At 44.8% G+C, this 24,924-nt stretch overlaps 1 pseudogene; it reads right to left on the minus strand.

The window, feature by feature from the left end:
- LOC134936107 (zinc finger protein 850-like) overlaps positions 1-16,552 on the minus strand; it is an 85,141-nt pseudogene extending 68,589 nt beyond the window's left edge.
- Between the last annotated feature and the right edge of the window lie 8,372 nt (positions 16,553-24,924).

Raw genomic sequence — 24,924 nt, forward strand, 5'->3', positions numbered from 1 at the left:
CCAGACTGCCCTGCATCACCGCCAGCGGGTGGGCTCGGAATTCTGAGCCTTTTCCTCGCACCCCCAGTTGCGGGAGAATGTGAAGGAGGAGATGATGTTGACAGGTCGCGTTCAGCTTGACTTGACAATTTTCTCACCAGCAGGTCTTTCAACCCCAGCAGACTTGTGTCTGCCGGAAAGAGAGATCCAAGGTAGGCTTTAAATCTAGGATCGAGCACGGTGGCCAAAATGTAGTGCTCTGATTTCAACAGATTGACCACCCGTGAATCCTTGTTAAGCGAATTAAGGGCTCCATCCACAAGTCCCACATGCCTAGCGGAATCGCTCCGTGTTAGCTCCTCCTTCAATGTCTCCAGCTTCTTCTGCAAAAGCCTGATGAGGGGAATGACCTGACTCAGGCTGGCAGTGTCTGAACTGACTTCACGTGTGGCAAGTTCAAAGGGCATCAGAACCTTGCACAACGTTGAAATCATTCTCCACTGCGCTTGAGACAGGTGCATTCCACCTCCTATATCGTGCTCAATTGTATAGGCTTGAATGGCCTTTCGCTGCTCCTCCAACCTCTGAAGCATATAGAGGGTTGAATTCCACCTCGTTACCACTTCTTGCTTCAGATGATGGCAGGGCAGGTTCAGTAGTTTTTGGTGGTGCTCCAGTCTTCTGTACGTGGTGCCTGTACGCCGAAAGTGTCCCGCAATTCTTCTGGCCACCGACAGCATCTCTTGCACGCCCCTGTCGTTTTTTAAAAAATTCTGCACCACCAAATTCAAGGTATGTGCAAAACATGGGACGTGCTGGAATTTGCCCATATTTAATGCACACACAATATTGCTGGCGTTGTCCGATGCCACAAATCCACAGGAGAGTCCAATTGGGGTAAGCCATTCCGCGATGATATTCCTCAGTTGCCGTAAGAGGTTTTCAGCTGTGTGCGTATTCTGGAAAGCGGTGATACAAAGCGTAGCCTGCCTAGGAAAGAGTTGGCGTTTGCGAGATGCTGCTACTGGTGCCGCCGCTGCTGTTTCTTGCGGCGGGAGTCCATACATCTACCCAGTGGGCTGTCACAGTCATATAGTCCTGACCCTGCCCTGCTCCACATGTCCGTGGTTAAGTGGACATTGGGTACAACTGCATTTTTTAGGACACTGGTGAGTCTTTTTCTGACGTCCGTGTACATTCTCGGTATCGCCTGCCTAGAGAAGTGGAACCTAGATGGTATTTGGTAACGGGGGCACACTGCCTCAATAAATTGTCTAGTCCCCTTTGAACTAACGGCGGATACCGGACGCACGTCTAACACCAACATAGTTGTCAAGGCCTCAGTTATCCGCTTTGCAGCAGGATGACTGCTGTGATATTTCATCTTCCTCGCAAAGGACTGTTGAACAGTCAATTGCTTACTGGAAGTAGTACAAGTGGGCTTACGACTTCCCCTCTGGGATGACCATCGACTCCCAGCAGCAACAACAGCAGCGCCAGCAGCAGTAGGCGTTACACACAAGGATGCATCGGAGGAATCCCAGGCAGGAGAGGAATCATCAGAATTGCCAGTGACATGGCCTGCAGGACTATTGGCATTCCTGGGGAAGGAGGAAATTGACACTGAGGGAGTTGGTGGGGTGGTTTGCGTGAGCTTGGTTACAAGAGGAAGGGATTTACTGGTCAGTGGACTGCTTCCGCTGTCGGCCAAAGTTTTTGAACTTGTCACTGACTTATTATGAATGCGCTGCAGGTGACGTATAAGGGAGGATGTTCCGAGGTGGTTAACGTCCTTACCCCTACTTAATACAGCTTGACAAAGGGAACACACGGCTTGACAAATGTTGTCCGCATTTCTGGTGAAATACTTCCACACCGAAGAGCTGATTTTTTGGGTATTTTCACCAGGCATGTCAACGGCCATATTCCTCCCACGGACAACAGGTGTCTCCCCGGGTGCCTGACTTAAACAAACCACCTCACCATCAGAATCCTCCTGGTCAATTTCCTCCCCAGCGCCAGCAACACCCATATCCTCCTCATCCTGGTGTACTTCAACACTGACATCTTCAATCTGACTATCAGGAACTGGACTGCGGGTGCTCCTTCCAGCACTTGCAGGGGGCGTGCAAATGGTGGAAGGCGCATGCTCTTCACGTCCAGTGTTGGGAAGGTCAGGCATCGCAACAGACACAATTGGACTCTCCTTGTGGATTTGGGATTTCGAAGAACGCACAGTTCTTTGCTGTGCTTTTTCCAGCTTGAGTCTTTTCATTTTTCTAGCGAGAGGCTGAGTGCTTCCATCCTCATGTGAAGCTGAACAACTAGCCATGAACATAGGCCAGGGCCTCAGCCGTTCCTTGCCACTCCGTGTGGTAAATGGCATATTGGCAAGTTTACGCTTCTCCTCCGACAATTTTATTTTAGGTTTTGGAGTCCTTTTTTTACTGATATTTGGTGTTTTGGATTTGACATGCTCTGTACTATGACATTGGGCATCGGCCTTGGCAGACGACGTTGCTGGCATTTCATCGTCTCGGCCATGACTAGTGGCAGCAGCTTCAGCACGAGGTGGAAGTGGATCTTGATCTTTCCCTAATTTTGGAACCTCAACATTTTTGTTCTCCATATTTTAATAGGCACAACTAAAAGGCACCTCAGGTAAACAATGGAGATGGATGGATACTAGTATACAATTATGGATGGACTGCCGAGTGCCGACACAGAGGTAGCTACAGCCGTGGACTACCGTACTGTGTCTGCTGCTAATATAGACTGGATGATAATGAGATGTAGTATGTATAAAGAAGAAAGAAAAAAAAACCACGGGTAGGTGGTATACAATTATGGACGGACTGCCGAGATGTAGTATGTATAAAGAAGAAAGAAAAAAAAACCACGGGTAGGTGGTATACAATTATGGATGGACTGCCGAGTGCCGACACAGAGGTAGCTACAGCCGTGGACTACCGTACTGTACTGTGTCTGCTGCTAATATAGACTGGATGATCATGAGATGTAGTATGTATAAAGAAGGAAAAAAAAACACGGGTAGGTGGTATACAATTATGGATGGACTGCCGAGTGCCGACACAGAGGTAGCTACAGCCGTGGACTACCGTACTGTACTGTGTCTGCTGCTAATATAGACTGGATGATAATGAGATGTAGTATGTATAAAGAAGTAAAAAAAAAACACGGGTAGGTGGTATACAATTATGGATGGACTGCCGAGTGCCGACACAGAGGTAGCTACAGCCGTGGACTACTGTACTGTACTGTGTCTGCTGCTAATATAGACTGGTTGATAATGAGATGTAGTATGTATGTATAAAGAAGAAAGAAAAAAAAAACACGGGTAGGTGGTATACAATTATGGATGGACTGCCGAGTGCCGACACAGAGGTAGCTACAGCCGTGGACTACTGTACTGTGTCTGCTGCTAATATAGACTGGATGATAATGAGATGTAGTATGTATAAAGAAGAAAAAAAAAACACGGGTAGGTGGTATACAATTATGGATGGACTGCCGAGTGCCGACACAGAGGTAGCTACAGCCGTGGACTACTGTACTGTGTCTGCTGCTAATATAGACTGGATGATAATGAGATGTAGTATGTATAAAGAAGAAAGAAAAAAAAACCACGGGTAGGTGGTATACAATTATGGATGGACTGCCGAGTGCCGACACAGAGGTAGCTACAGCCGTGAACTACCGTACTGTGTCTGCTGCGACTGGATGATAAATAATGATATAAAAAATATATATATATATCACTACTGCAGCCGGACAGGTATATATTATATAATGACGGACCTGCTGGACACTGTCTGTCAGCAGAATGAGTTTTTTATAGAATAAAAAAAAAAACACCACACAAGTCACACGACGAGTGTTTAACTTTTTCAGGCAATCACAATATAGTATACTACTAACTATACTGGTGGTCAGTGTGGTCAGGTCACTGGTCAGTCACACTGGCAGTGGCACTCCTGCAGCAAAAGTGTGCACTGTTTAATTTTAATAATATGTACTCCTGGCTCCTGCTATAACCTATAACTGGCACTGCTCCCCAGTCTCCCCCACAATTATAAGCTGTGTGAGCACAGTCAGATATATACATAGATGATGCAGCACACTGGGCTGAGCAGTGCACACAGATATGGTATGTGACTGAGTCACTGTGTATCGTTTTTTTCAGGCAGAGAACGGATTATATTAAATAAAACTGCACTGTCTGGTGGTCACTGTGGTCAGTCACTAGTAAACTCTGCACAGTCTCTACAGTTCTACAGTACTCCTAAGCTCCAGTAAATTAAGTGTCTCTGTCTCAAATCAATCTCACTCTCTCTCTTCTAATCTAAATGGAGAGGACGCCAGCCACATCCTCTCCCTATCAATCTCAATGCACGTGTGAAAATGGCGGCGACGCGCGGCTCCTTATATAGAATCCGAGCCTCGCGAGAATCCGACAGCGTCATGACGACGTTCGGGCGCGCTCGGGTTAACCGAGCAAGGCGGGAAGATCCGAGTCGCTCGGACCCGTGAAAAAAAACATGAAGTTCGGGCGGGTTCGGATTCCGAAGAACCGAACCCGCTCATCTCTAGTTATTATACAGCAGGGACTCTGTCCTAGGTTATACACACGATACGCTGGGGACTATATACCAATAACATCTATCTCTATATATACTGTATATGTATAATGTGCAGTGTTATTATACAGCAGGGACTCTGCCCTAGGTTATACACATGATACACTAGGGACTATATACCAATAACATCTATCTCTATATATACTGTATATGTATAATGTGCAGTGTTATTATACAGCAGGGACTCTGCCCTAGGTTATACACATGATACACTAGGGACTATATACCAATAACATCTATCTCTATATATACTGTATATGTATAATGTGCAGTGTTATTATACAGCAGGGACTCTGTCCTAGGTTATACACATGATACACTAGGGACTATATACCACTAACATCTATCTCTATATATACTGTATATGTATAATGTGCAGTGTTATTATACAGCAGGGACTCTGTCCTAGGTTATACACATGATACACTAGGGACTATATACCAATAACATCTATCTCCATATATACTGTATATGTATAATGTGCAGTGTTATTATACAGCAGGGACTCTGTCCTAGGTTATACACATGATACGCTAGGGACTATATACCAATAACATCTATCTCTATATATACTGTATATGTATAATGTGCAGTGTTATTATACAGCAGGGACTGTGTCCTAGGTTATACACATGATATGCTAGGGACTATATACCAATAACATCTATCTCTATATATACTGTATATGTATAATGTGCAGTGTTATTATACAGCAGGGACGCTGCCCTAGGTTATATACATGATACGCTAGGGACTATATACCAATAACATCTATCTCTATATATACTGTATATGTATAATGTGCAGTGTTACTATACAGCAGGGACTATGTCCTAGGTTATACACATGATACACTAGGGACTATATACCAATAACATCTATCTCTATATATACTGTATATGTATAATGTGCAGTGTTATTATACAGGAGGGACTCTGTCCTAGGTTATATACATGATACACTAGGGACTATATACCAATAACATCTATCTCTATATATACTGTATATGTATAATGTGCAGTGTTATTATACAGCAGGAATACTGTCCTAGGCTATACACATGATACGCTAGGAACTATATGCCAATAACATCTATCTCTATATATACTGTATATGTATAATGTGCACAGTGTTATTATACAGCAGGGACGCTGTCCTAGGTTATACACATGATACGCTAGGGACTATATACCATAACATCTATCTCTATATAAACTGTATATGTATAATGTGCGGTGTTATTATATAGCAGGGACGCTGTACTAGGCTATACACAAGATACGCTAGGGACTATATACCATAACATCTATCTCTATATATACTGTATATGTATAATGTGCAGTGTTATTATACAGCAGGTACTCTGTCCTAGGTTATACACATGATACACTAGGGACTATATACCAATAACATCTATCTCTATATATACTGTATATGTATAATGTGCAGTGTTATTATACAGCAGGGACTCTGTCCTAGGTTATACACATGATACACTAGGGACTATATACCAATAACATCTATCTCCATTTCTCTATCGTCCTAAGTGGATGCTGGGGTTCCTGAAAGGACCATGGGGAATAGCGGCTCCGCAGGAGACAGGGCACAAAAGTAAAGCTTTTACAGGTCAGGTGGTGTGTACTGGCTCCTCCCCCCATGACCCTCCTCCAGACTCCAGTTAGATTTTTGTGCCCGGCCGAGAAGGGTGCAATTCTAGGTGGCTCTCATAAAGAGCTGCTTAGAGAGTTTAGCTTAGGTTTTTTATTTTACAGTGATTCCTGCTGGCAACAGGATCACTGCAACGAGGGACAGAGGGGAGAAGAAGTGAACTCACCTGCGTGCAGGATGGATTGGCTTCTTGGCTACTGGACATGAAGCTCCAGAGGGACGATCACAGGTACAGCCTGGATGGTCACCGGAGCCACGCCGCCGGCCCCCTCACAGATGCTGAAGCAAGAAGAGGTCCAGAATCGGCAGCTGAAGACTCCTGCAGTCTTCTTAAGGTAGCGCACAGCACTGCAGCTGTGCGCCATTTTCCTCTCAGCACACTTCACACGGCAGTCACTGAGGGTGCAGGGCGCTGGGAGGGGGGCGCCCTGGGAGGCAAATGAAAACCTTTAAAAAGGCTAAAAATACCTCACATATAGCCCCAGAGGCTATATGGAGATATTTACCCCTGCCTAAATGTACTAAATAGCGGGAGACGAGCCCGCCGGAAAAGGGGCGGGGCCTATCTCCTCAGCACACGGCGCCATTTTCTGTCACAGCTCCGCTGGTCAGGAAGGCTCCCAGGTCTCTCCCCTGCACTGCACTACAGAAACAGGGTATAACAGAGAGGGGGGGCAAAATAAATGGCAATATATCAATATAAAAGCAGCTATAAGGGAGCACTTAATCATAAGGCTATCCCTGTCATATATAGCGCTTTTTGGTGTGTGCTGGCAGACTCTCCCTCTGTCTCCCCAAAGGGCTAGTGGGTCCTGTCTTCGTATAGAGCATTCCCTGTGTGTCTGCTGTGTGTCGGTACGTGTGTGTCGACATGTATGAGGACGTTATTGGTGTGGAGGCGGAGCAATTGCCAAATATGAGGATGTCACCTCCTAGGGGGTCGACACCAGAATGGATGCCTTTATTTGTGGAATTACGGGATAGCGTCAACTCGCTTAAGCAGTCGTTTGCCGACATGAGGCGGCCGGACACTCAATTAGTGCCTGTCCAGGCGCCTCAAACACCGTCAGGGGCTGTAAAACGCCCCTTGCCTCAGTCGGTCGACACAGACCCAGACACAGGCACTGATTCCGGTGGTGAAGGTGACGAATCAACCGTATTTTCCAGTAGGGCCACACGTTATATGATTTTGGCAATAAAGGAGATGTTACATTTAGCTGATACTACAGGTACCACTAAACAGGGTATTATGTGGGGTGTGAAAAAACTACCAGTAGTTTTTACCGAATCAGAAGAATTAAATGACGTGTGTGATGAAGCGGGGGGTGCCCCGATAAAAAACTGCTAATTTCAAAGAAGTTATTGGCTTTATACCCTTTCCCGCCAGAGGTTAGGGAGCGCTGGGAAACACCTCCTAGGGTGGACAAAGCGCTAACACGCTTATCAAAACAAGTGGCGTTACCCTCTCCTGAGACGGCCGCACTTAAAGATCCATCAGATAGGAGGATGGAAAATATCCAAAAAGGTATATACACACATGCAGGTGTTATACTACGACCAGCTATTGCGACTGCCTGGATGTGCAGTGCTGGGGTAGTTTGGTCAGAGTCCCTGATCAAAAATATTGATACCCTGGACGGGGACAATATTTTACTGTCGTTAGAACAAATAAAGGATGCATTTCTTTATATGCGTGATGCACAGAGAGATATCTGCACACTGGCATCACGGGTAAGTGCTATGTCCATTTCGGCCAGAAGAGCTTTATGGACACGACAGTGGACAGGCGATGCGTAGAGGAGTTATTTGGGGTCGGTCTATCGGATTTGGTGGCCACGGCTACGGCCGGGAAATCCACCTTTCTACCTCAAGTCACTCCCCAACAGAAAAAGGCACCAACTTTTCAACCGCAGCCTTTTCGTTCCTTTAAAAATAAGAGAGCAAAGGGCTATTCATATCTGCCACGAGGCAGAGGACGAGGGAAGAGACAGCAACAGGCAGCTCCTTCCCAGGAACAGAAGCCCTCCCCGGCTTCTACAAAAGCCTCAGCATGACGCTGGGGCTTCGCAAGCGGACTTGGGGGCGGTAGGCGGTCGTCTCAAAAATTACAGCGCGCAGTGGGCTCACTCGCAGGTAAATCCCTGGATCCTGCAGATAATATCTCAGGGGTACAGGTTGAAATTAGAGACAGAGCCACCTCGCCGTTTCCTGAAGTCGGCTTTACCAACGTCCCCCTCAGAAAGGGAGACGGTTTTGGAAGCCATTCACAAGCTGTATTCTCAGCAGGTGATAGTCAAGGTACCTCTTCTACAACAAGGGAAGGGGTATTATTCCACTCTTTTTGTGGTACCGAAGCCGGATGGCTCGGTAAGGCCTATTCTAAATCTGAAGTCCTTGAACCTGTACATAAAGAAGTTCAAGTTCAAGATGGAGTCACTCAGAGCAGTGATAGCGAACCTGGAAGAAGGGGACTTTATGGTATCCTTGGACATCAAGGATGCGTATCTCCACGTTCCAATTACCCCTCACACCAGGGGTACCTCAGGTTCGTTGTACAAAACTGTCACTATCAGTTTCAGACGCTGCCGTTTGGTTTGTCCACGGCACCTCGGGTCTTTACAAAGGTAATGGCCGAGATAATATTTCTTCTTCGAAGAAAAGGCGTATTAATTATCCCATACTTGGACGATCTCCTAATAAGGACAAGGTCCAGAGAACAGCTAGAGATGGGTTTAGCACTATCTCAAGAGGTGCTAAAGCAGCACGGATGGATTCTGAATATTCCAAAATCCCAATTAATGCCGACAACTCGTCTGCTGTTCCTGGGGATGATTCTGGACACAGTTCAGAAAAAGGTTTTTCTTCCCGAAGAAAAAGCCAAGGAGTTATCTGACCTGGTCAGGAACCTCCTAAAACCAGGAAAGGTGTCTGTACATCAATGCACAAGAGTCCTGGGAAAAAATGGTAGCTTCTTACGAAGCAATCCCTTTCGGCAGATTCCATGCAAAGGGATCTGTTGGACAAATGGTCAGGGTCGCATCTTCAGATGCACCTGCGGATAACCCTGTCGCCGAGGACAAGGGTATCCCTTCTGTGGTGGTTGCAGGAGGCTCATCTATTGGAGGGCCGCAGATTCGGCATGCAGGATTGGATCCTGGTGACCACGGATGCCAGCCTGAGAGGCTGGGGAGCAGTCACACAGGGAAGAAATTTCCAGGGAGTGTGGTCGAGCCTGAAAAAGTCTCTTCACATAAGCATTCTGGAACTAAGAGCAATCTACAATGCTCTAAGCCAGGCGGAACCTCTGCTTCAAGGAAGACCGGTGTTGATCCAGTCGGACAACATCACGGCAGTCGCCCATGTAAACAGACAGGGCGGCACAAGAAACAGAATGGCAGAAGCTGCCAGGATCCTTCGCTGGGCGGAGAATCACGTGATAGCACTGTCAGCAGTATTCATCCCGGGCGTGGACAACTGGGAAGCAGACTTCCTCAGCAGACACGACCTTCACCCGGGAGAGTGGGTACTTCATCCAGAAGTTTTCCACATGCTATTAAACCGTTGGGTAAAACCAATGGTGGACATGATGGCGTCTCGCCTCAACAAGACACTGGACAGTTATTGCGCCAGGTCAAGAGATCCGCAGGCAATAGCTGTGGACGCGTTGGTAACACCTTGGGTGTACCAGTCCGTATATGTGTTTCCTCCTCTGCCTCTCATACCAAAGGTATTGAGGATTATACGGCAAAGAGGAGTAAGACTAGTGGCTCCGGATTGGCCAAGAAGGACTTGGTACCCGGAACTTCAAGAGATGGTCACGGACGATCCGTGGCCTCTACTTCTGAGAAGGGACCTGCTTCAGCAGGGTCCTTGTCTTTTTCAAGACTTACCGCGGCTGCGTTTGACGGCATGGCGTTTGAATGCCAGATCCTAAAAGGAAAAGGCATTCCAGAAGAAGTCATTCCTACCTTGATAAAGGCAAGGAAGGAAGTCACCGCGAAGCATTATCGCCGTATTTGGCGAAAATATGTTGCGTGGTGCGAGCAGCGGAGTGCTCCGATGGAGGAATTTCAACTGGGTCGTTTTCCTACATTTCCTGCAATCAGGATTGTCTATGGGTCTCAAATTGGGATCTATTAAGGTTCAAATTTCGGCCCTATCAATATTCTTCCAAAAAGAATTGGCCTCAGTCCCTGAGGTCCAGATTTTTATCAAAGGAGTACTGCATATACAGCCTCCTGTGGTGCCTAAGGTGGCACCGTGGGATCTAAATGTAGTTTTAGATTTCCTCAAATCCAATTGGTTTGAACCACTAAAGAATGTGGATTTGAAATATCTCACATGGAAAGTGACTATGTTACTGGCCCTGGCTTCGGCCGGGAGAGTATCTGAACTGGCGGCTTTGTTTTATAAAAGCCCTTATTTAATTTTCCATTCGACATAGGGCAGAGCTGCGGACGCGTCCGCATTTTCTCCCTAAGGTGGTATCAGCGTTTCACCTGAACCAGCCTATTGTAGTGCCTGCGGCTACAGACGACTTGAAGGACTCCAAGTTGTTGGACGTTGTCAGAGCCTTAAAAATATACATTTAAAGGACGGCTGGAGTCAGAAAATCTGACTCGCTGTTTATACTGTATGCACCCAACAAGTTGGGTGCACCTGCTTCTAAGCAGTCGATTGCTCGTTGGATTTGTAACAAAATTCAACTTGTACATTCTGTGGCAGGCCTGCCACAGCCTAAATCTGTTAAGGCCCATTCCGCAAGGAAGGTGGGCTCATCTTGGGCGGCTGCCCGAGGGGTCTCGGCATTACAACTCTGCCGAGCAGCTACGTGGTCAGGGGAGAACACGTTTGTAAATTTTTACAAATTTGATACCCTGGCAAAGGAGGACCTGGAGTTCTCTCATTCGGTGCTGCAGAGTCATCCGCACTCTCCCGCCCGTTTGGGAGCTTTGGTATAATCCCCATGGTCCTTTCAGGAACCCCAGCATCCACTTAGGACGATAGAGAAAATAAGAATTTACTTACCGATAATTCTATTTCTCGGAGTCCGTAGTGGATGCTGGGCGCCCATCCCAAGTGCGGATTATCTGCAATACTTGTACATAGTTATTGTTAACTAATTCGGGTTATTGTTTAGGAAGCCATCTTTCAGAGGCTCCTCTGTTATCATACTGTTAACTGGGTTTAGATCACAAGTTGTACGGTGTGATTGGTGTGGCTGGTATGAGTCTTACCCGGGATTCAAAATCCTCCCTTATTGTGTACGCTCGTCCGGGCACAGTACCTAACTGGAGTCTGGAGGAGGGTCATGGGGGGAGGAGCCAGTACACACCACCTGACCTGTAAAAGCTTTACTTTTGTGCCCTGTCTCCTGCGGAGCCGCTATTCCCCATGGTCCTTTCAGGAACCCCAGCATCCACTACGGACTCCGAGAAATAGAATTATCGGTAAGTAAATTCTTATTATATACTGTATATGTATAATGTGCAGTGTTATTATACAGCAGGGACTCTGTCCTAGGTTATACACATGATACGCTAGGGACTATATACCAATAACATCTATCTCCATATATACTGTATATGTATAATGTGCAGTGTTATTATACAGCAGGGACTCTGTCCTAGGTTATACACATGATACGCTAGGGACTATATACCAATAACATCTATCTCTATATATACTGTATATGTATAATGTGCAGTGTTATTATACAGCAGGGACTGTGTCCTAGGTTATACACATGATATGCTAGGGACTATATACCAATAACATCTATCTCTATATATACTGTATATGTATAATGTGCAGTGTTATTATACAGCAGGGATGCTGCCCTAGGTTATATACATGATACGCTAGGGACTATATACCAATAACATCTATCTCTATATATACTGTATATGTATAATGTGCAGTGTTACTATACAGCAGGGACTATGTCCTAGGTTATACACATGATACACTAGGGACTATATACCAATAACATCTATCTCTATATATACTGTATATGTATAATGTGCAGTGTTATTATACAGGAGGGACTCTGTCCTAGGTTATATACATGATACACTAGGGACTATATACCAATAACATCTATCTCTATATATACTGTATATGTATAATGTGCAGTGTTATTATACAGCAGGAATACTGTCCTAGGTTATACACATGATACGCTAGGAACTATATACCAATAACATCAATCTCTATATATACTGTATATGTATAATGTGCAGTGTTATTATACAGCAGGGACGCTGTCCTAGGTTATACACATGATACGCTAGGGACTATATACCAATAACATCTATCTCTATATATACTGTATATGTATAATGTGCACAGTGTTATTATACAGCAGGGACGCTGTCCTAGGTTATACACATGATACACTAGGGACTATATACCAATAACATCTATCTTTATATATACTGTATATGTATAATGTGCAGTGTTATTATACAGCAGGGATACTCTCCTAGGTTATACACATGATAGGATATAGATATAGCTTTCTCTCCCTATATACACCTATACTACAGATGTAGCCACGCTCATCTATACCGTGATGCATTCACACATGAGCACGCATTGCTGCATAGTGTGACCGCGCCGCTGTGATACTGATTGCAGCGGGTGTTAGCTCCATAGGGTAACATGGTGTGTGCATGCGTACGCAGTGGGCACACTTGTCACAACATCACTGCCGCGATACACAACGATGAGCATGGCTACATCTGTATATATAATATACACTATATATATATATATATATATTATATGCCAGTATATGATCAGAGCCGGTGCTACCCGCTCAGCAAGGGTATGCAGTGCAGGGAGGCGCTCAGCTGAAGAGGCGCTGAGGTCTCTCTACTCTGCATACCCTTGTCCCTGCTGCTGCCAGCTCCGTTGCGCCTGTCATAGTGGAAGACAGGTAACGGCGCTGACAGCTGTAGCTCGGCTCTCAGTGCAAGGTCCCTCTAGCTTCCTCCCCCATCCTCCTCCCACCTCCAGGCTCCTCCTCACAGCGCTGCTGACAAATGCTGAGTGTTTTGCAGGGCAGATAGACTTTTAGGGGCGTGACCTAATCATGTTTGGCGTGGCCACGCCCCCTTTTGGTGGTTTTAATTTTAGTTTTTAAACTTTGCAGAGTCCAGCGGGGTAGGGGGGCCTTGAGGAGCCCCTCAGCCAGTGGCAATTCGAGTGGGGAGCGTGATCAGTGTGATCACTCTCCACCTACCCATACAGGAACAGGCAGAGGCTCCGCAGCAGCAGCCTCTCTGGCACTGCAGCACAGCACACTCTGCCATGATGAGAACTTATGCTGTTGCTGCTGCCCAGTAAGAAGGGAGGGAGGAGTGCAGTGGACCAGGGCCCCCGCTGAGTCCCTTCATCAGTCCCAGGCCTGCATTATTTCTACCTGCCCCCTCCCCAAACCTGACGACATCCTCCAGAGCTGCTGCTGCTGGAGTGACGGACCTCCAGGAGGGTAGAGTAGGAGTAGCGCCCAAGTGTGGATCCAAGGCAGAGCATCAGAGTTATGCCTTCAAAGTAATGAAGCAGAAGGTACTACATTTACAGTAGCAGGGTGGTAGGTATGACGGGGTTGGGCTATACCTGGCATAACGTGTATAAGCGGCTTTTACTGTGCGGTGTAACGTGACTAACGGACGCTACTGTGCGGTGTAATATGACTAAGGGATGCTGCTGTGCGGTGTAATGTGACTGACGGGCACTACTGTGCGGTGTAATGTGACTAACAGACACTACTGTGCGGTGTAATGTGACTGACGGGCACTACTGTGCGGTGTAATGTGACTGACGGGCACTACTGTGCGGTGTAATGTGACAAACAGACACTACTGTCAGGTGTAATGTGACAAACAGACACTACTGTCAGGTGTAATGTGACTAACAGACACTACTGTGCGGTGTAATGTGACTAACAGACACTACTGTGCGGTGTAATGTGACTAACGGACACTACTGTGCGGTGTAATGTGACTAACGGACACTACTGTGCAGTGTAATGTGACTAACGGACACTACTGTGCGGTGTAATGTGACTAACGGACACTACTGTGCGGTGTAATGTGACTAACGGACACTACTGTGCGGTGTATTGTGACTAACCGACACTACTGTGCGGTGTATTGTGACTAACCGACACTACTGTGCGGTGTAATGTGACTAACAGACACTACTGTGCGGTGTAATGTGACTAACAGACACTACTGTGCGGTGTAATGTGACTAACGGACACTACTGTGCGGTGTAATGTGACTAACGGACACTACTGTGCGGTGTATTGTGACTAACGGACACTACTGTGCGGTATAATGTGACAAACGGACACTACTGTGCGGTTTAATGTGACTAACGGACACTACTGTGCGGTTTAATGTGACTAACGGACACTACTGTGCGGTGTAATGTGACTGACGGACACTACTGTGCAGTGTAATGTGACTGACGGACACTACTGTGCGGTGTAATGTGACTAACGGACACTACTGTGCGGTATAATGTGACAAACGGACACTACTGTGTAATGTCAAATGTGAATTTTTACTATTCTGTGTCCACAACCCTATATTTTTGGTGCGCACACTGTCCCTGACTCGAGCATGGCTAACGCCAAAGGAAACGTTTGCCCTGAGCTCCTCAAGGTCTACAACAGGCCATGTCAACAATTTTAAAATATATTTTTCTTTTCAAATGTAACATACCTCCAATTCAACACAGGGAAGGGGTGCTGAAACATACCCTTACTCCGGGCATCATGGCACCTAGCTACACCTCTAATAAGTGGCACTACTGTGGGCATTGTGCATAAGTACTGTGAGGTGTAATGTGTATAAGGGGCACTACTGTGTGACGTAACATGAATAAGGGGCACTACTAGAGGGTGTAATATGAAGCAGGGGCACTATGTTTGGGGTAAAGTGAATATGATTGTAATACTGTGTGGTGTAATTTGAATTGTGGGCCACGCTCCTTTCTTGTGTGACCACATCCCTTTTTGCGTCACGTCCTGTCCCTTTTTTACAGATGGGAGGGCGCAAATTTATAATTTGCAGGGGGGCGCCAAATACTCTAGCACCGGCCCTGTATATGATGCTACCTGTATAAATATAATGAGCGCTGTGTATTACACAGCAGGGTCATCCCCATCCGCCTCTCGCCCACCTTCCATCCAAGGACCTTATTCAATAAGGATTACAAAATTTGCGAATCACAATCCGGCTTATTATGGAGCGGCTGCGCATGAGCAGTGTTTGCATTGCGCACGTGCGAGTAATAATAGCGACAGTAAATGCGTACACATCGTGATCACAATGCAGATACTGTTTGACTGACAGGAAGCCGGCATTTCTGGGTGGAAACCTGCCATTTTCTGGGTGTGTGTGAGAAAACGCAGGCGTCCCAGGAGTTTTTAAGGAGGGCCCCTGAATTCAGCGATGACCACTTCCAGCCTCTTGTGTCACAAGAATTGTAGCCGACCTTACCTGGCGCAGATAGGAAAAATCTTCCATGTTCCGGTAATTGCGCATGGTTCTGCGATCAGCTGCATATTGCGATGCAGTCACAGTTTCTGCAATGGGCGTTATTTCTCAATTGCTGGGCGGCAACTATTTGATCGCAGAAACTGCTTTATATCAGAAATTCCAATCCTTACTGCATAAGGGACCTAATTCAGACCTGACTGCAACAGCAAAATATTTCTCTAATGGGCAAAACCATGTGCAGTGCAGGTGGGGCAGATGTAACATGTGCAGAGAGAGTTAGATTTGGGTGGGGTGTGTTCAAACTGAAATCTAAATTGCAGTGTAAAAATAAATCAGCCAGTATTTCCCCTGCACAGAAACGATATAACCCACCCAAATCTAACTCTCTCTGCACATGTTACATCTGCCCCACCTGCAGTGCACATGGTTTTGCCCATTAGAGAAAGATTTTGCTTTTGGATCAGGTCTGAATTAGGCCCTAGGTCGCCACGTGTCACACATACCATATATGGTGCCCACAGACGTCTCTCATACACCAGGCACATCGCTCACCTCACTGCCGGTCACCGTCACCTCCTCTCCCGCCGCCTCCACTGAAATGTGTTGTGTCCAATGTTGTCAATTCTAAATAAAAAACAAGCAGCTGATGTGTGAAAAACAAGGCCAGCACCAGCGTCCTCACTCCTGCTCCTCTCTCCACACACACAGGAAACTTCTCCTCCCCCCTCCTTCCCCTAATCCATGTCCTCCACTCTGAGCTCACACAGAGCCTCTCTCTCACTTCCTGATTGCATTAACTCCTTCAGCTCCTGAAGTGGTGACAGCCCCATAGTAAAGCAGGACAATGCAATGTATTACAAGACTACAAGGCTGCAATTAGCTTCTTATTCGTCTCCAGCTTCTTATTCAGAAAATATTACATTAAAATAAATAAAAAAAGGATAGATCACTAAGATAACATTGCATAAACTTAAATTAGCGTCTCTTACACCAATTTACATTACATTTTGCATTAAACAAAGATGATTTGTGCATGAAAATGCAGTGGCGCACGCAGGGGGGGTTTCCGAGTACCTGGAAACCCCCCCTGATGAGACTTTTTTTTTTTGAGACGGAGACATCAGTGTCTCCGCCTCGGTAAAAGCCGCGATCGCGACCGCATTCTGTAGCAGCAGAGAGCTGCAGGGAGCCATAAATATCCGGGGGGAGCTGCTGGCTATGTATGCCTAGCCACAGCAGCTCCCTCCGTCCTCACTGACAGTGCCATCCATGTGCTCCCGCCTCCCAGTCCCAGCCCCTGGGTATGTATAAAATATACAGTTTATACTGTATATGAAGTTTATGTGCATGTATGCATGTGTGTGTGTATATATATGTATGCGTGTGTGCGTGTGCGTGTGCGTGTGTGTGTATGAATGTGTGTGCTCTATCTAAAAAAAAAAAAATTATAAAAAATATATATATATATATATATATATATATATATCAGACTGCAATGGTGGCTGCACTCACACTCATACAGGAAACATGATATTAAATGCTTCTATGTTTTGGTTTTATTAAAAAACTGTTGTCAGGAATCCAAACATTAAATACATTTTCGCATACTTTAACATTTAATGTAAGACCTTTTCAATGTCTGGATTCCTGACAACAGTTTAATAAAAACAAAACGTAGAAGCATTTAATATCACATTTCTTGTATGACTGTGAGTGCCATCACCACTGCAATCTACTTTAAATTTACATCGGAAGGCACTATATATATATATATATATATATATTTATATGTGTGTGTGTATGTGTGTGCAAAAAAAGTGTGTGTGTGTGTGTGTGTGTATATATATATATATATATATATATACATATACACACACAATATATATGTACACAGTATATATATATATATATATACATATATATACATACATATATATATATATATATATATATACATATAATATATATATATATATATATATATATACACACATACACACATTTTTTGCACACACATACACACGGAAACCCCCCTTACTAAATCCTGCGTTTGCCCCTGTGAGCATAAACTTACATAAATATTTTTTTTTCCCACCAAACAGCCCAGGTCAATGTTGTGCACTGCCGGGTGGAGGCGGGGGGGGGGGGGGGGGGGGGGGGCAAATGTAACATGTGCAAAAAGAGATAGATTTGGTTGGGGTGTGTTCAAACTGAAATCTAAATTGCATTGTAAAAATAGAGCAGCCAGTATTTACCCTGCACAGAAAGAAAATAACCCACCCAAATCTAACTCTCTCTGCAGATGTTACATCTGCCATACCTGCAGTGCAGATGGTTTTACCCAACTGCTAACAAATTTGCTGCTGCGATCAACTCGGAATTAGGCCCATTGTTTTAATCCCTACAGGGCCCAGTCTGGGCGCAGCTTTTATGTTCTCCACAGGTTTCTGTGGCTCTCCTCCACATGTTGTGGTATACTCTCATTCTCTAATGACATACTGGTAGGCTGATTGGCTTCTGACACATTAAACCATAATATATTTACTGGCTCTACCATTAAGCAGCTTCAGTCTTGAATGGGCCTGGCCTCTTACCATGTATTTGCAAATATATGCAACAAATATCTCTGAATTTTTATTACTGTATAGTTGTCAAGTAATGTTGCAACTTGCAAGTACTTTTTAGTGTGCAGGGGATGCTGGGGGGAGGGGCATCCCCTTTTCTGTTTTCTGTTAAACATCACAGAAGAGAAAAAACTTCCATATAAACGTGCATATATGCAATATTCGCTAGCAGCATTATAATAATAAAGTGCAACGTGCCAAAATAAATTACACACAAACAAATAAATATACAGTGAACAAAACAATTCATAAGTGATAAAAGACCTAAAAGATGCCAGGTTTTTAATAACAGTTGTTCTATTATCTGCAGCATTAGGTCTTTTATCACTTATGAATTGTTTTGTTCACTGTATATTTATTTGTTTGTGTGTAATTTATTTTGGCACGTTGCACTTTATTATTATAATGCTGCTAGCGAATATTGCATATATGCACGTTTATATGGAAGTTTTTTCTTTTCTCTGATGTTTAAACTAGAGATGAGCCGGTTCCTCGGAATCCGAACCCGCCCGAACTTCAGCTTTTTTCTCACGGGTCCGAGCAGGCTCGGATCCTCCCGCCTTGCTCGGTTAACCCGAGCGCGCCCGAACGTCATCATCCCGCTGTCGGATTCTCGCGAGACTCGGATTCTATATAAGGAGCCGTGCGTCGCCGCCATTTTCACACGTGCATTGAGATTGATAGGGAGAAGACGTGGCTGGCGTCCTCTCCGTTTAGAGTGACTTAGAGACACTTGATTTACTACTAATTTTAGTAATTTTGGGGAGCATTAGGAGTACTCAGAGTGCAGAGTTTTGTTGATAGTTAGTGACCACCAGTTTTATTTATTATTTATAATCCGTTCTCTGCCTGAAAAAAAACGATACACAGTCACATACCATATCTGTGCTCAGCCTCAGTGTGCTGTATGATATATCATCTATGTATATCTGACTGTGCTGAGTGCTCACTGCTCACACAGCTTAATTGTGGGGGAGACTGGGGAGCAGTTATAGCAGGAGTACAGTGCACACTTTTGCTGCCAGTGTGACCACCAGTATATTGTCTGCCTGAAAAAGTTAAGCACTCCTGTGGTGTTTTTTTTTTTAATTCTATAAACGCATTCTGCTGACAGTGTCCAGCAGGTCCGTCATTCATTATATTATATAAATGTTTACCTGCAGTAGTGTTATATTTTTTTGTTCATCTCTTTCATCTTTATCATCTCTATATTAGCAGACGCAGTACGGTAGTCCACGGCTGTGGCTACCTCTGTGTCGTCAGTGCTCGTCCATAATTGTATACCTACCTACCTACCTACCTGTGGTGGGTTATTTTTTCTATCTTCTTCATACTAGTAGTTTAGGAGTCTGCTGACAGTGTCCAGCAGGTCGTCATTATATTATATATACCTGCAGTAGTGATATATATATATATATTTTTTATATCATTATCATCTCTATACTAGCAGACACAGTACGGTAGTCCACGGCTGTAGCTACCTCTGTGTCGTCAGTTCTCGTCCATAATTGTATACCTACCTGTGGTGGGTTTTTTTTTTCTATCTTCTTCATACTAGTAGTTCAGCAGTCTGCTGACAGTGTCCAGCAGGTCCGTCATTATATATTATATATACCTGCAGTAGTGATATATATATATTTTTTATATCATTATCATCTCTATACTAGCAGACACAGTACGGTAGTCCACGGCTGTAGCTACCTCTGTGTCGTCAGTGCTCGTCCATAATTGTATACCTACCTGTGGTGGGGTTTTGTTTTCTATCTTCTTCATACTAGTAGTTCAGCAGTCTGCTGACAGTGTCCAGCAGGTCCGTCATTATATATTATATATACCTGCAGTAGTGATATATATATATTTTTTATATCATTATCATCTCTATACTAGCAGACACAGTACGGTAGTCCATGGCTGTAGCTACCTCTGTGTCGTCAGTGCTCATTCATAACTGTATACCTACCTGTGGTGGGTTTTTTTTTTCTATCTTCTTCATACTAGTAGTTTAGGAGTCTGCTGACAGTGTCCAGCAGGTCCCTATCATTGCGGCACCAGTATAGGTGCCGCTTCCCCATTCATTTTCAATGGGCTTTCACAGCCCATTGCTGCGCCCCGCCCCCTGCCCGCCCCCCCGCTGCCCGGAGTTTTAATGTTAGCAGCGGGAGGCACCTCTTCCGCTGCCTCCCATCCTCACAAGCAGCCACATGGGGGGGGGGAATTATTAAAATAATGAAAAAAGATATTTATAACAGACTGTGTTATAAATATCTTCTTTTTATTATTTTAATCATTATGACAGGGGAGGCACTGCCTCCCCTGCCTCCCCTGACTGCACGTCGCTGGAGCACAGATATGGTATGGAGCGTTTTTTTCAGGCAGAGAACGGATAAAAAACTGGTGGTCACTATCAGCAAAACTCTGCACTGTACTCCTCCTAACAGCTGCTCCCCAATCCTCCCCACAATTATAGTAATAAACAAACAATCAGATCAACTGTCTTCTACTATTATTAACGGAGAGGACGCCAGCCACGTCCTCTCCCTATCATCTCAATGCACGTGTGAAAATGGCGGCGACGCGCGCCTGCTTATATAGAATCCAAATCTAGTGATGAGCGGGTTCGGTTTCTCGGAAACCGAACCCCCCTGAACTTCAGCCTTTTTACACGGGTCCGAGCCGTGCTCGGATACTCCCGTGTGGCTCGGGTAAACCGAGCTTGCCCGAACGTCATCATCCCGCTGTCGGATTCTCGCGAGATTCGGATTCTATATAAGCAGGCACGCGTCGCCGCCATTTTCACACGTGCATTGAGATGATAGGGAGAGGACGTGGCTGGCGTCCTCTCCGTTAATAATAGTAAAAGACAGTTGATCTGATTGTTTGTTTATGATGACATTCGGCGTGCTCAGGTTAGCGGAGCAAGGTGGGAGGGTTCGAACCTGCCTCGGACCCGTGGTGACGTTCGGGGTGTTCGGTTTCTCGGAAACCGAACCCGCTCATCACTAGTTGTGACAAAACACAATAGTGTTATCTTTCATAACTAAACCCATAACCTTGAATTTAAGCACAAAAACACTATTCAGGTAAATCTTTTTTTGGACCATGTTAAAATGTCGCCATTTAAAATATAGGTATAATTTAACCTTAATAGTTTCACAGAGGTTCCCTTCTTTTTTTTCTTTTCTTTTTTGTCGACATGGCCATCATTTTGTTGACATTGGCCATGTTGACATGATGATGACACTGATGAAATATCGTCATGATTAGAATATCGAGGACATATCCCTGATTGTCTGGTGGTGACTTACTTGGTACCGCAGCTAGGTGGCTACAGCTGTGTCTTCTGGGTCCAGAGTTGATATCCTGATGATTACATGCAGTTTCTTTGGTGTTTCCAGTGGTATCGCTAAACCTAGAACCTAACCCTTCCCCCCTCTTCCTCCTAGTGCCTCACCCTAAGCCTCCCATCCCGCAGCCTAACACTAAAATTCTATTCTGCAACATGTTCAATTTAAGCATTTTAACAATGTCAACACAGTAAGTGCCGACATTATAGCTACATCTTTGGGGAAGGTGTCTCCCTATTTAGTGCAGACAAAAAACAAGACATCAAAGGGAATTTGTGTCCTCAGCTCCCTTTGATCTACAACTGGCCCTTTTAAGCCAGGCGGAAGAGCAGAAGCCTTCTATTGGCTGGCGGCTATGTGTAAATGGCTACAGGTTAAGGTTTAGATCAAGCAACCACACCAGTTAAGATGGATACACACTATAACAGGGATTGGGAACCTTTGGCCCTCCAGCTGTTGTTGAATGACACATCCCAGCATGCCCTGCAACCAGAGGCGGATTGGCCATAGGGTTTACAGGGAAGAGTCCCGGTGGGCCAACGCACCTGCGGGGCCTGTTTTGTTTGAGGATATGTGGTCCTTTTTATAGACGTAATGAATAAAATCAAAAATAATTTGCATATATAAAATTGACTTTACCACTTAGCATGTGATTGCAGATGGTCTAGTGTATGCTCTGTCTGCCTACTTGGCTGACATATAAGATTGAGTGAATAGTGATTGGGATACGGTTGGTGTAATAAGCAAGAAAATATATCTTTCTAAAGAATGATATGGTTTCCTAAACTCTGAAGGTGTATCATATAATGTGCTCATAATATTTAATTTTATCTTTTTTTAACTTCCCCCATGATCCTGGACATGCCCACTATCTGGAAAGTCTTGGGGGAGCGTGCTGCTGCCATGGCCCATGGCTTACACCTCTGGTGCTGCCCATGTGGGGCCACTAGTACAAATTTTTCCAGGGCCGCTTTTTGTTCCCAGTCCGCCCCTGCCTGCAACAGGTTTAGCATGGCCGAATAGCAAAATTGTAGCAAGGCATGCTGGTATGTGTAGTTCAACAACAGCTGGAGGGCCGAAGGATCCCCATCCCTGCACTATAAGATTATCTCTCCAATCTGGCTGGCTGAACTGAAAATCTGGTAATGTCTGGGAGCAAATGACAATCAACCATTTGGTCCCTAAATCCGGAAAATGGGCAAAAACACTGGTTCGGATAAATTGGTTAAGTCAAATGGATTTAAGCAATTTGTTTGAATGACCATTTTTGTCCATTTGCCAGTGTTTGGGAGCAAATGGTCAACTGTCAGTTGCTCCCATATACTGTATTACCAGATTTCCGTTCCAACCAGAATGATTGGACAGATAATCTTATAGAGTATATCCATCTTTAGGGGTATATTTACTAAAGTGCGGGTTTAAAAAAGTGGAGATGTCGTTCATAGCAACCTATCAGATTCTACTTATTATTTATCTAGCATCTTCTAGAAGATAATAGAGCTAATCTGATTGGTTTCTAGGGGCCACATCTCCACCTCTTTAAAGTTCCCCTCAATCTCCTAATCTCTGACCTGCAACCACTGATCTGTGTGAAAGGCCGTCTGTCTCTTCAATGGTCGCAGAAGCCTGGAGCAAATCCTCCATGACAAACCTTTGGGCCACCTATTTTCTATCTTTGCTCTTTTCAAAGGCTGGCTATGCCACCGATAATAGCCTGTTGGGATGTGGAAGTAGCAGCTAATCAGCAAGATAAAGAATGCCAATTTTCTTTTAAAGCAAAACCAACCTGGTTTTGTTCTAACAAATAACAAAAATAAAATAAAAATTGATGATTTACAGTAAATCTTTCAACAAAATCCCTGAAATCTTTTCTCTTTCTGCAACCAGCGGGCTATTACCTTTGGCCCAATGTGATGTCACCAGAAAATGTATATTTGCCATAGCCAAACAGTTCCTAATTGACAGGTACCACTTATTGGTTGGTAGTTTATTTATCTCCACTTATCATTCTCCAAGGCCTAATACAGTGCATCTGGAAAGTATTCACAGTGTTTCACTTTTTCCACATCTTGTTACGTTACAGCCTTATTCCAAAATTGAATAAATTATTTTTAGCCCTTAAAATTCTACACAGAATACCCCATAATGACAACGTGAAAAAGTTTTTTTTTTTCAGATTTTTGCAAATTTATTAAAAATAAAAAACTAAGACATCACATGTACATAAGTACTCACAGCCTTTGCCATGAAGCTCAAAATTGAGCTCAGGTGCATCCTGTTTCCACCGATCATCCTTGAGATGTTCCTACAGCTTAATTGGAGTCCACCTGTGGTAAATTCAGTTGATTGTACATGATTTGGAAAGGCACACACCTGTCTATATGGGTGTAGTATGGTATGCCGGCAGCCGGGCTCCCGGCGACCAGCATACCGACGCCGGGAGTCCGACCGCCGGCATACCGACACCGTGGCGAGCGCAAAGGAGCCCCTTGCGGGCTCGCTATGCTCGCCATACTATTTTATTCTCCCTCCAGGGGGATCGTGGACCCCCACGAGGGAGAATATATGCCGGTATGCCATGTGTCGGGATTCCGGGGCCGGTATACTGTGCGCCGGGATACCGGCATTCGGCAAACTGAAGACCACCCATCTATATAATATCCCACACTTCAAAGTGCATGTCTGAGCACAAACCAAGCATTAAGTCAAAGGAATTGTCTGTAGACCTCTGAGACAGTATTGTCTCTATGCACAAATCTGGGAAAGGGTCCAAGATATCAAAGGATTGGCTTCAGGACTACTCTGTGAATGTCCTTGAGTGGCCAAGCCAGAGCCAAGACTTGAATCCTATTGAACATCTCTGGAGAGATCTGAAAATGGCTGTGCACGGATGCTTCCCATTCAACCTGATGGAGATTGAGAGGTGCTGCAAAGGGGAATGGGCAAAACTACCAAAAGATAGGTGTGCCAAGCTTGTGGCGTCATATTCAAAAAGACTTGAGGCTGTAATTGCTGCCAAAGGCGCATCAACAAAGTATTGAGCAAAGGCTGTGAATACTTATGTACATGTGATTCATTCAGTTTTTTATTTTTAATAAATTAGCAAAAATCTTTAAAAAAAACTTTTTTCATGTTG

The sequence above is a fragment of the Pseudophryne corroboree genome, chromosome 6, assembly GCF_028390025.1.
Source record: "Pseudophryne corroboree isolate aPseCor3 chromosome 6, aPseCor3.hap2, whole genome shotgun sequence".
Taxonomy (NCBI): Eukaryota; Metazoa; Chordata; class Amphibia; order Anura; family Myobatrachidae; genus Pseudophryne; species Pseudophryne corroboree.